This window comes from Patagioenas fasciata, chromosome 6 (genome assembly GCF_037038585.1).
Source record: "Patagioenas fasciata isolate bPatFas1 chromosome 6, bPatFas1.hap1, whole genome shotgun sequence".
NCBI lineage: Eukaryota > Metazoa > Chordata > Aves > Columbiformes > Columbidae > Patagioenas > Patagioenas fasciata.
Window position 1 is genome coordinate 27,139,017 of NC_092525.1, and position 11,206 is coordinate 27,150,222.

The 11,206-nt window shown below is 39.2% G+C and overlaps 1 protein-coding gene across 6 annotated transcripts in view; it reads right to left on the minus strand.

Annotated features, from left to right (window-relative positions):
- GPSM2 (G protein signaling modulator 2) overlaps positions 1-11,111 on the minus strand; it is a 29,617-nt gene extending 18,506 nt beyond the window's left edge. For 4 of the 6 annotated variants that reach the window (XM_065841640.2, XM_065841642.2, XM_071810333.1 and 1 more), the window contains exon 1: positions 10,977-11,111. The gene's annotated coding sequence lies outside the window, so the exon portion shown is untranslated. Of the gene's footprint in view, positions 1-4,072; positions 4,176-10,976 lie in introns of those variants that run through there. The other 2 variants (XM_065841643.2, XM_071810332.1) reach the window with 2 other exon arrangements.
- Between the last annotated feature and the right edge of the window lie 95 nt (positions 11,112-11,206).

The window sequence follows — 11,206 nt, forward strand, 5'->3', positions numbered from 1 at the left end:
ATGGGCTCCAAACTCTGCTTCAAAGGGATTGCCACAGCCAGCACTTAGACATCAGACATGTTTAGGCTGGCAGGGAGAAGATTAACAGAAAAGAAACTGTATTCAAAAGTTAACCCACTTTTAAGTATATTTTTAGTAGAGGAGTTGACATATTTATTGCTCAGTACTAATATTACCTTCCTTTGCAAGTAAACATATAGTTGTGTAATTCACAAATGCATATTTCATCAAGAGCCTGCAGAGGTGTCAAAAGAGCAGAACTCAGGCTTAAAGCTATCACCAGAAGAAAATGCAACCCTCTGTCGTTTTAATTGTCGATGTAGGCCATGCCTTTTCCACTCCTTAGTTTTACCAAGTGGCAGCTATGAAGACTGATGCTTCCTATCATACTCTGCCTTGACAGCACCCCTCAAATGGACCATCCACATTCTTCCAGCCAAACAACTCTCCTGCCCTTCCATGCTCTTCATTAGAATTATTTAGCATCAACAAGCGGGTGTGGGTATATTTTTGCAATTACCAACCGTGACACATGCAGTTTACAATACCATTGCAACCCACATACTGGGAAGGCCATGTTACCAGTATTTACTCTCCAGAAGTTTGTGTGACCCTCAAATCAGATAAGTCCCACAAGCAGACAGCAGCAAGCCACCCAGCCTACAGCACTCACCCATGGGCAGTCCCGGTGCTCAGCAAACACCAGGGAACTGAAAGTTCTCTGCCATAACTGGATACGCTCATGAAAATTACCGCATGCCACAAACTAAAAAGTGTATACTTTGGCAACTGCTACGGATCGTGAAATAAGTAACCATTGTGGTAATTTGCTTGTGTATTTATACTGTAATTGTAATTAGCTGAATTATTTAAGAAGCTTTTTTTAAAAAATAAAAAGCTAAATTTAATTTTAAAAGCAGAGTTATATTTAAAAGTATATCACAATAACTGTCTGTATTTAAACAGCAGTTATTTTTAGCAGTACCTTTCTCATCGTCTGTTTATAACTTCATCTCATCTGAGCTACGCTTCTGTGCTCACACTGAACCTCATCCTCTGACCGATGTCACCATCTCGAATCACCATTCCTGCGTTCTTCCCTCCTTACTGGCTGTATGGCACATCCCTGATCCTGGGAGGGTGCTATGGACACACCCGAGTTGGCCAACACATCGTGATCACAGGTCCAACACAAATTACTGGGTGTGGTCTTCGCACCTCGCTTCCTTCACCCATAACTCATTACGATGTCAAGTTAGACCTTCAGTCATGCCAACATGGAATCAGTAAGCAAATTTAAAGCACATTAATTAGAGTGGTGAATTCAAAATTCAGGATGTGGAAATCGGTGAACTCTCCCTTCCACAGACATTATCTCTCAAGTGTAAACTGGCCTTGGGAGGACCATGCTCTAGTAAACTAAGCCCTGCTCTTTCAGCTGATGCACCTTAACTATTCAGAATATCTCTGTGTGACCAAGCCTTTCCTGGACTCAGAGGGCACAGTACATCAGCAGAAAAGCCTAGGGAATTAACAGAAATCAGAATAAGTTCTACTCTATCGGCATATCTAACAGTGAAACGCACTTTCTCCTAAACTTGCATTTTCATCAAAACTTCGTGTAGCATGAAAGAAGCACTTGGCGTTTACTAGACAGCAAAAAAAATCTGTATAAATGCAAAGTAGCTGCTTTCAATTTATTCTTTCCACACCTTTAAACAATGCAAAAATCTATATGCATGCTAAAGAGCTGCCTTTCAGGAAAGCATAAACAGAAAAATTAAGTTGTATATGCAACTTTAAAATTCACAACTTTCCTATTCCAGCCATCAAATGCAGGAAGTCCGAGCTTTTCTGTAATTTCAAAGTACTGGGAAAAAAAAGCACACAGATAAAAGACTGGGCCTCCTTTAGAAGTAGAAAATTAACTAAACAGGTGTTACTAATTACACAGCGGTACTATACCAAAATGACTACCACCCCCAAATGATTAGGGCTCACCCACCCCATCTATAAACAGCTAAAAGATGTTCAATTAAACCATCCATAAAAAGCTCACTTTGCCTCAATTCAATGCTTTATCTAAAAAAATGTACTTATTACTGTCAAAAAGTCACTCTTCATTATTTTCTATTAAATCACAGATTTCTATAGAAACTATATAGATAGATATAGATGCCTAGGGTTTGCATGGCATGAGGTTTTATGACTGAATTCCTTACTAAATTCTATGAAAGTACTTTTATCTTCATTCTATTAAATTGCATAAAATCTATTAAGTTCATTTTACAAATTTTACAATGATATTAAAAAGTGTCATGGTAAAGTACTAATATTACATACTGAAAGGAATCCCACATAGCAATGCTTTAAAAAGTGAAATCCCATCAGAGTGCACTTACGCAGTATTTTTCACAAAATTATTATCAGTGTTCTCAGAAAGAGAATTGAAGCCTAATGGCTGATATTCAAAATGAAGTACATCTCAACCTTCCATGAACAGCACTGAACTGAATCAGTGATATGTATATATATATTCTACGTAGTATATATACTACATATACTAAGACTTGAATGAGGATCGCCCTCCAGAACAATTATGGAAGAAACCAAGACTCCCCCATCTTCAGTTCTGATTGTATATTTCAAGCCCCTGACGGCAATAAAACAGTAAGCTGTAATTTCTTTCTCAGAAGCCTGTTATGCAGGCTAATTGCCTCAGTTAATACAACTTCTAGACAAGCATTTCATGTTTTATGGCATTTTCAATTTCAGAAAAGATTTGAGCACACACTGTGGATTTTATCACGATGGTAGACAATCATTTCAATCAGTTTGCAGGTCTTAGTTACACTGACCATCTATAATAGACCCCTTAATTTTAACTTTTTATAAAATACTACATTTCCAGACAAGTGAAAATGAAGTGGTAGAAAACTATTTATTAGCAGTATATGGAACCAACAACCACAATATAGTTGAAGAGGCAGATTGCTTTTTTCCCCCCTGCATCTCCTTAAACCAGTGAATTTCTGCAGCTTCCCTGGCTCTTTCCCTCAACCCACACCTTTCTTCTTGGAATCTGCCAGACCACCAAGAGTATCGCTCGCCTTGACTACAGCTGCACGGCTGAGACACGCTGACTGGTCACTTGGGGGCTGACAAACAGAACATCTAATGGCTCACTTCCTTCTGCCTTTCCCTGAAGGATAGAATCAAGTAATGCCTTCTCTACCCATCTGCTATTTTTCACAAAGCTATACGAAAGGAGCATCTGCCAAATGAAGCCATAACTTACTGAGAGATTCAAAAGCTACTAGAGGAAAATACAGATAGAGGCAGATGAATTGCATAAATTGTATTTCCTTATAAAAACCACCTACAGAGATGTGTTGTTTCAATATTAAGGCAAATTTCCCAATGGTGAACTCAGTTTGAATTTCAGGAAGAAACTATAGCATGGGGGGGTTTGAAAAAAATTAAAAAAAAAAAAAAAAAGCTTGAACTGGATTATCTAAAAACAAAACAGAGCTCTGCATACTCTATTGAGCAGGAGACAGACTCAACAACATCAAAAATATACTGATAATTCTGTTACTGAAATACAGAGATTAGTCTGCCTCCAGACCTTCAAAATATAAAATAGTATATAAACACAAATAGTACAACAAGGAACACTCAAAACTAGACAAGCCATAATTTTAGTCTTTAATGTTGTCCAAGGATATTTTTGAGATTCACCTAAATTAACAAATAAGCCTAAAATAAGCCAAGAAAAAAAATCCTTACAATTCCATACCAAGAAAAAAAATCCTTACAATTCCATACCAAGTTTAATATTACATTTACATAGTAATTGGCATCATCATTAGCATTTCTGTAGTAATAAATATTCCCCTGTGAACTAACCTTACGGTTACCATGTTGGGAAAAAGCTATTTTTCCCAAACCTTGAGCACAGCACAATACAAGTGACTAGTCATGAGAGTGATCATGCAGACACAAGAAACAGCAGACTAAGACCAGTGTGGTTACTCTTGGAAGCTTAATTTTAAACTCCTCTCTGCATCACCTTGGATAAGCTGACAGCACATGGAAACCACCTTCACTGAGGAACTGGATTTGAAGTTCCATTCAGGGTCAGTGATGACATGGAGCAATACCTGCTCTGAAATACTGTATTTTTCTCTGTGTGGATTTATATATAGAGAAGATATCTCCAGAATAAACCATGGGCTTGTTTTAAAGGACCGACTCAGCAGCACACAATCCAAGTCCAGACACCACCGGGTTGCACCTGAAGGACAGACCAGGAAAGCTGAGGTTTGTAAACATCTTCCTCAGAGGCTCCTCCTAGGTTTGAGTCTGATAAAGCAGATTCTGCAGAGCTTGTAATCAGCACAGATCACGGGATAGACCCAGCCTAACACATCTCTGCTATCACACTTATCAGAAAGCTGCAAATGAATTAATACCACTATTTAATGTTCTTAATTCAGATGCTTCCTCCTCCACCCTAATTATATTTACCACACTCACTTATAAATGTGGGCCCATACAAAACTAAGACACACAACTGAATATTGCAGATAATTCTAAAATGGGTGGAAGTGGGGGGTATTGTACTGGCTTACGTCCACACCTGATGTTCTTTCAATAAAATAGGAATCTTACCAACCCACTGCTCCACAATCCTGGAATTAGCATACTAATAGAGGAAGGAACACGTAGTTTCCTCCCTTTACCCAAACCATGCGGACAGAGCTATCTTTTATATATGAAATCATCAGCTCCTTGCTGGAAAGGGAATAAAAAAATTGTAACTGACAGCGTAAGGCTAGACAACCATTTTATTATCAGAACTGACTGACGCATAACTACCTTTTATATATCAAAATAACAGAATTATTATAGTGACATATGGAAACTCATCTCCACTATCTATTATTTCTCTCTTCTTAGCCAGTTAATCCCAAGACTTAATTAATTCCGTATAACCAGCAGTCTTTCTAGATAGTCAACAGAAGCACAGAAGTTATAAAAGAGTAGAAAAATACTAATAACAGGAGCAATGACACTCATGACACCCTCCTCAAAAAATTAAAATAACTGCTAAATGAAAAATTACACAAATACTATCATTATCTGTCATGAACTCCTCAGTGACCTAACTGATAATATTCTTCAAATTATCTCCCAAATGTTTTTCTAGCACTGTATTTACCCAAATGGAAGAAAAGGGTTTTTGTCCAAGTATTTTAATTTATTGGTGCAGTTATCAATATAAATGCAAGAGGAGAAACCGGCTAGTGACAAAGGAGCAGAAGTATGCCCAGACCAGCCCAAGGTAGGACTGTAAAATAACTGTATTGAAAATATCAATATGAAACAAAGTAATGAAAATATTGCATTAAACCAAACAATTACTTTACAAAATTGAATACATAATTATTAATCATGCTAGTTTATTAAATTCTATTAATATTTTTTAAATGGGCCCAAAAATCCTCTAGCAATGAGATATTTCTAAATCTTGAGATTTAAATAAACAAACAAACAGAACAAAAAAAAAACAAACACACCAAACAAAGAGGTTGCAACCATTTCTGAGACAAATTTTGCTCAAAATGATGTGAGGATCTTACCACATCCACAGCTGAAAATGAAAGCACAGACTTGAATTCAACACTAGAAGAACACCGCTCCAGAGCAGAGTCCAACATTTCCTATCTACTTACTAATACAGACCTGCATTATGACAGACATAGGAACAGTGAAGATATTTAATTTATCATCTTATTTCTAAAAAGGTTGGTTGGTTCTAGTTTTTTTTTAATTTCTTTGGTTTCCTAAACCCAACTGACCTTGTTGCATGGTGGGTTCTAAATACAGGTGAGAGAAGGTTTGGTCCCTCTGTGCCCTTTCACGCAGGCTAATTTTTTGATGTTCCCTCCACTCATATCCCTTTTTGGCACAGCAGATTGGAAGCCCTGGCTCATACAACATTCTGTTAAAAGCAACCCAAAGTCTAGAAGCATTTCTACATGCCCTCCAGCATTACCTGTATATAATCTCCACTTACTCTGTGGATTAGGAGGAGGTTTTTTCCTTTCTGTTTGTAGAATAGCTAGTGTGATAGAGTGTTTGGGGCTTTAAGTCACACTGAAGGGCTGCAACATGGCAAGTCTTTTAAATGCTGTATATCCTTCTTGTTCATTTTCCCTTTCTGTTGTTTAAGGGTTGTGCAAAAAACAAGTACGCATTGCCTAGCATTATTTTCAATATTACTCACCATTACCAACATTAAAACACAAGCAGTCTTACTGACACAAGTTCTTCCTGCCAAATCATAAAAAAACTATTCCAAACAACCACGATAACTGAATCAAGGAGCATCTTCCTTCTCTGAGTCAGAAAGAAGCTCGCCTGCATTCTTACGAGTTATTTTGTCTTCCTTTCATATGAAACACCCAAGCAGTAGATAAAAACTGCATATACATGATGCAACAAGAAACGTATATCATACAAAAAACTAAAAAAAAAAAAAATTTAAAACTTTCAGTTAAGGAACATTCACATTTCTGGTCAGAATCTGGTATCTCTACTCACACTACACAACCTATTTTTACCCAGTTATCAGATTGAAATGTAAATACATACCTTAAAATGGAAAAAATCATTAAGAGCAGAAAGAGAAGTCAGAAACTAAGGAGAACGATGCAATCCATAAGTGACAAAAACCATATATCCTCATCCCTAGTATATTCAGCGTACTGACATACTTCCAGACCAACTCTGTTGACTTTTGTAAATGCAAATGTACCCTATTAGTCATAGTAAAGGTATAGTATAGGTTTATAAATAGAAATATTTAAGGCATCTCACAATGATACAGGTCATATAGTGACTTACAGTCTTAGAAGGTATTGCAGATAAAAACAAAGAGGTAGCACGCATACTTCCACTAAGTAACACAAAGCACCAAGAAATGCACATATTAGACTGATATCTGAGCATATGAAACATCAGCATTCAATGATGCAAAGGTGGACCTCTCAGTGCCTCTACCACAGGGTATCTTTCCAGAATAGAACATCCTTTTCCTAAGAGAAGCAGTATTTTGCTCAAAAATCAGTTTGCTACTTAATGTATGTAATTACTGTCTAGTGTGCAAGTTAAAGAACTGGGTGTAGCTAACACAAGTAACCACAGACATTTTTATTATAAGGATATTCCTGCAAGCAGTTTATATAAGCCATCTATTTAAATCCTGAAGCAAGGCTGACAAACACTCTGACAAAATAAGAAAATACAAGAGCATGAAGTGCCAGCAGAACATAACTATTATCCCCATAATGAAACTAATCAAGAAACTGAAAACTAACTCTAAATGCAACAAGATGAAGACTTCAGACAGAAGACTGTAACAGAATAACATCCTCTCTTTGGCTTAAACAAAGAGTAAAGTCAGAATACCTGATAATTTTTCACATATTTGATACATCATGGTATTAGGACTCTCTTTTTATTTTTTTATCAGAACCAAGTTTTTAAATACTGCCATTCATAAAATGAAAACAAATATCGTCCTGTCTTCTTTCCAAGCATCTCACAGAACCTGTATTACAAAGCTGACATGATCCACAGTAGTTCAGTAGCAGCAGCACTGCTGGGTGCATCACCTGTGCACTCAGTTCTCAAGTATAAACAGGAATAACTGTCTTCTCATTCTAAGTCTACAGCTGAACAACATACAGCTACAACCTGTATAAACTGTAAAAGTGCAGGATGAACACATACTGTAGTGAAAAGAACACATTTTTTCTTATTGTTTGCTTCCCATAAACACAGTTTATTTATGGCACACAACCTATGCAGATTTAAGGAAAAAAAATATTTATTGAGGTGCCAAGTTGTAAATTGTTTGCATATTTATTCTGACATCTGGGAGGCAGGTGCAAATCTATTCAAAGCTAGTCAACACATTTTCTTCAGTCTCTGTGGTGAATACTGAACTGCAGCCCATTTTGCCCCCACTGTCCACAGCTTTATCCTCTGTATATGCGCACTATCACGCAAATACAATTGGGCACAATAGCATATCCTGACCTCTAACAAACCAACAATCACTAGGTAGGGGACTGGCTCCAAAGTGTTGCACGCAAGGTACAAAATTCTTAAAAGGATACTAGCAGGACAATGTTAGAAAAAAATGTAGTAAACAGAAATAGTAAAGAAAGGCTTATTTATAGGTCATGTATAGTTTATACTCTCTGTAATTCAGCTGCATCAAAGTTTTTCCTTCCTATTAGTAAAAGGTTTATAATATACAGAAGTTTTATTATATGAACAAGAATCATATTCTTCAAACACTGCCAAATTTGAGTCCCAAGAGGCAGCTTGATGTTAATCACCTGATCAATATTACATTTGTTTCAGACCACCTCTCACCAGTTTATCCACCTTTTTCCTGTATTTTATACTCCTAATATTGTGGTCTTCCACAAAATAATACTTTATTTTTTTATATGATCATTTGCATTGTTGACTTACTATTAAATGGGTAAATAACAGTTAAGGGGTTTTTTTCTTCACCTGGTATCTCTCTGTTCTTTCATTCACACAAATAGTAACAGCAATAACAGGCTGATCTTTCAGGAAGTCATAAGATCAATACTTATTCCTTAAATATAAACAATTTCGTTAAGATGTTAACCTTAAAAACTACTAAAACCAAGACCATAGTTACCAGATCTTGGCAGGAACAACTAAGTTGTGGAAAGGGAAACCAACTGCACAACTGCTACAAAAAACTGGATGACAAAAAGAAAAAAGTACAAATATATCTGCTATTAAATTTAAAAAGCAGAAAATTAGGAGAAACTAAAAATTATCCTGTCTTAACCAAAACAGAAGAAGGCAGATAAATTGTGTAAAACAAGAAAAACTCCCTACATGTTCAACAGTTAAAACTATGGACAGATAGCATTTATTTTTAGAAAAAACCACGTATTTCTTAATAGAACTTCTCCTTCCTAACTAGTGGGGAGCCAAGCCGCTCTCCAGATCATATTGCCCACTGGGATCAGAAGAACACCGGTTCAGAAAACTGGTCTGCTGTCACTTGTTGACAAGAAAAGGCTGATAATTTATACTAGAAACAGTTCCAGCAAAATAAGTTCCCATCTTGACCAAGCATCAGAGGTAAGACTAATTTTCAAAATTGTGTTGTTCTCCTCGATAACATGCCAAAAGAAATACGTTTTCTATGTTTTTGCAATGCTTTTACTCAACATTCAAAGTAAAAGAGATTGGCTTGCTGACTACCAGAAGTGGTGTAAGTGAAGAAAGAACTGTTGTCTCTAAATAGCTCAGAGAAAAAAAAAAAACCAAAACACTAAAGCCAAGTGACAATGAGAGCACAAGACCAAAATGGTAGAATGTCTATCAATGCCATTTTAAAAATTACTTTGACCTTTTAACCATCAAGTTATGATGAAATTCTCCAGTAAGAGTAGCAGGAATGTACAATCAATCCTAAGTAGTTTTAAGATGCTTGAAAGAGTTACAAGAGCATTTAAACAAAGCAAAAGACACGATCCACATAGGTTCCTTCCAGTCAAATAAAGTTCTCTTAAGTTTCAGGGAAGTTTTGTGTCCACTTTATATGCAAGTAACTGAAAGTATAAAATCCTTTGATCTGAAGATGAATGTATAACCACAGTTCAGAAGTCTAGCTAACCATTAATGGAACTAGTAGGAAGGAACAGGCCTACAAATTAAACACACAATAAAAATATAAAATTATGACTTAAACAAAAGGTGTAAAGTTTTCAGACAACATTTACGGAGGAATGGGAATCTTTTAACTGATCTTTTTGAGATGTAAGACTCCACATTTTCTGCTGATTTTTGAGATGGCTGTGCAGCTCTCCATGGCAACCCAGGATGCCTGCAGCCTGCTAGAGAACCTAACAGGAACAGCACACTGTGCTGAAAAGGCTTCTAGAGCAGAAGAAAGGCCACAACTTCAAGGTGGGATAAAATCTGTGTCTCTGCAATCATTTCAATAAAGGGATAGAGAAAAATTACTGATTACCTATGCTTCTTTGTTCAAAACCTGAATAACCAAAAGAGGAGGAACTGGGCTAGCAAAGGTTTAACTGACAAATAAGATCAGATGCGTTACAATGTCAGTACAGATATGCTGCAACATACTAACTCGAATTCTTAGAGAGTTCAGAGGTTGTTCCCTGAATGCTTCACTCTTCACAGTACGTTTGTGAGTCCTTTATATTAGTATATAAAGGACCTGTTATATTAATAGACTGTTTCATTCCCTCCCTTTAAAATTTTATTTAGTATTTATCATTTTTATCCATCTTATTAAGCACAACACAACCGATTAAAGGTATCTAACGCGATGCCGTTTCGCTCTCGACTCATTGCAGAGAGCCAAGAGTGACCTCTCTCTCAGTGGCACTAAGCAGGTCGGACAGACACGTCCCGCTGTTGTTCCCCGAGGGAGGGCAGCGGCAGCCACAGGCGGCTTCTCCAGTCGAATGCCAGGGTTCAGGCACTCGCGGTCGCTCTCCAAGGCTGACCGCACGGTGAGGGCACGCCAGGCCGCGCAGCGGCAGCTCGGCGATGAAGGCCGCTGCAGCCTTGTGAAGCCGGGACCAAAGGAGCCGGCGCTGCCGCCGGAGCGCAGCTCGGCGCCGCTCGACCTCGCGCGGCTGCTGACTGGCGGCGGGGCCCGCCGGTCCCACTGGCCCAGGCGGCCCCGCGCGGCTCGGCCACTGCCCGCCGCAAACCGCCCTTCCCAGCAGCCGGCGCTCTCCGCCGCGCCCAGGACGCGACCCCCGCCCCCGGCGGCTGCGCAGCGGTGACGAGCGGCTGGTGCTGCCAGCGCCGCTGGCCGCCCGGCCCGCTCCTCAGCTGCCGCCGGCGCCGCTTCCCGCCCGGCCGCTTCTCACCTGCCGCCGCGCGCTCACGGGCCGGCGCGCACCCGCTGCCCCGCGACTCCCAGCGCGAGCGCCGCAGCGGAGAGCGCGGGGCCGGGCCCGCCCACGCGAAGCCGCTCTTCGAACCCACCAATCCCCGCGCGCGGCCAACGGCTCTGCGCACGCTCCGCCCCGCCGCCGGAAGGCCGCATCATTCACACGGACCAATGGGGAGGGAGGGGGCGGGCACAGACGGAGCCGGG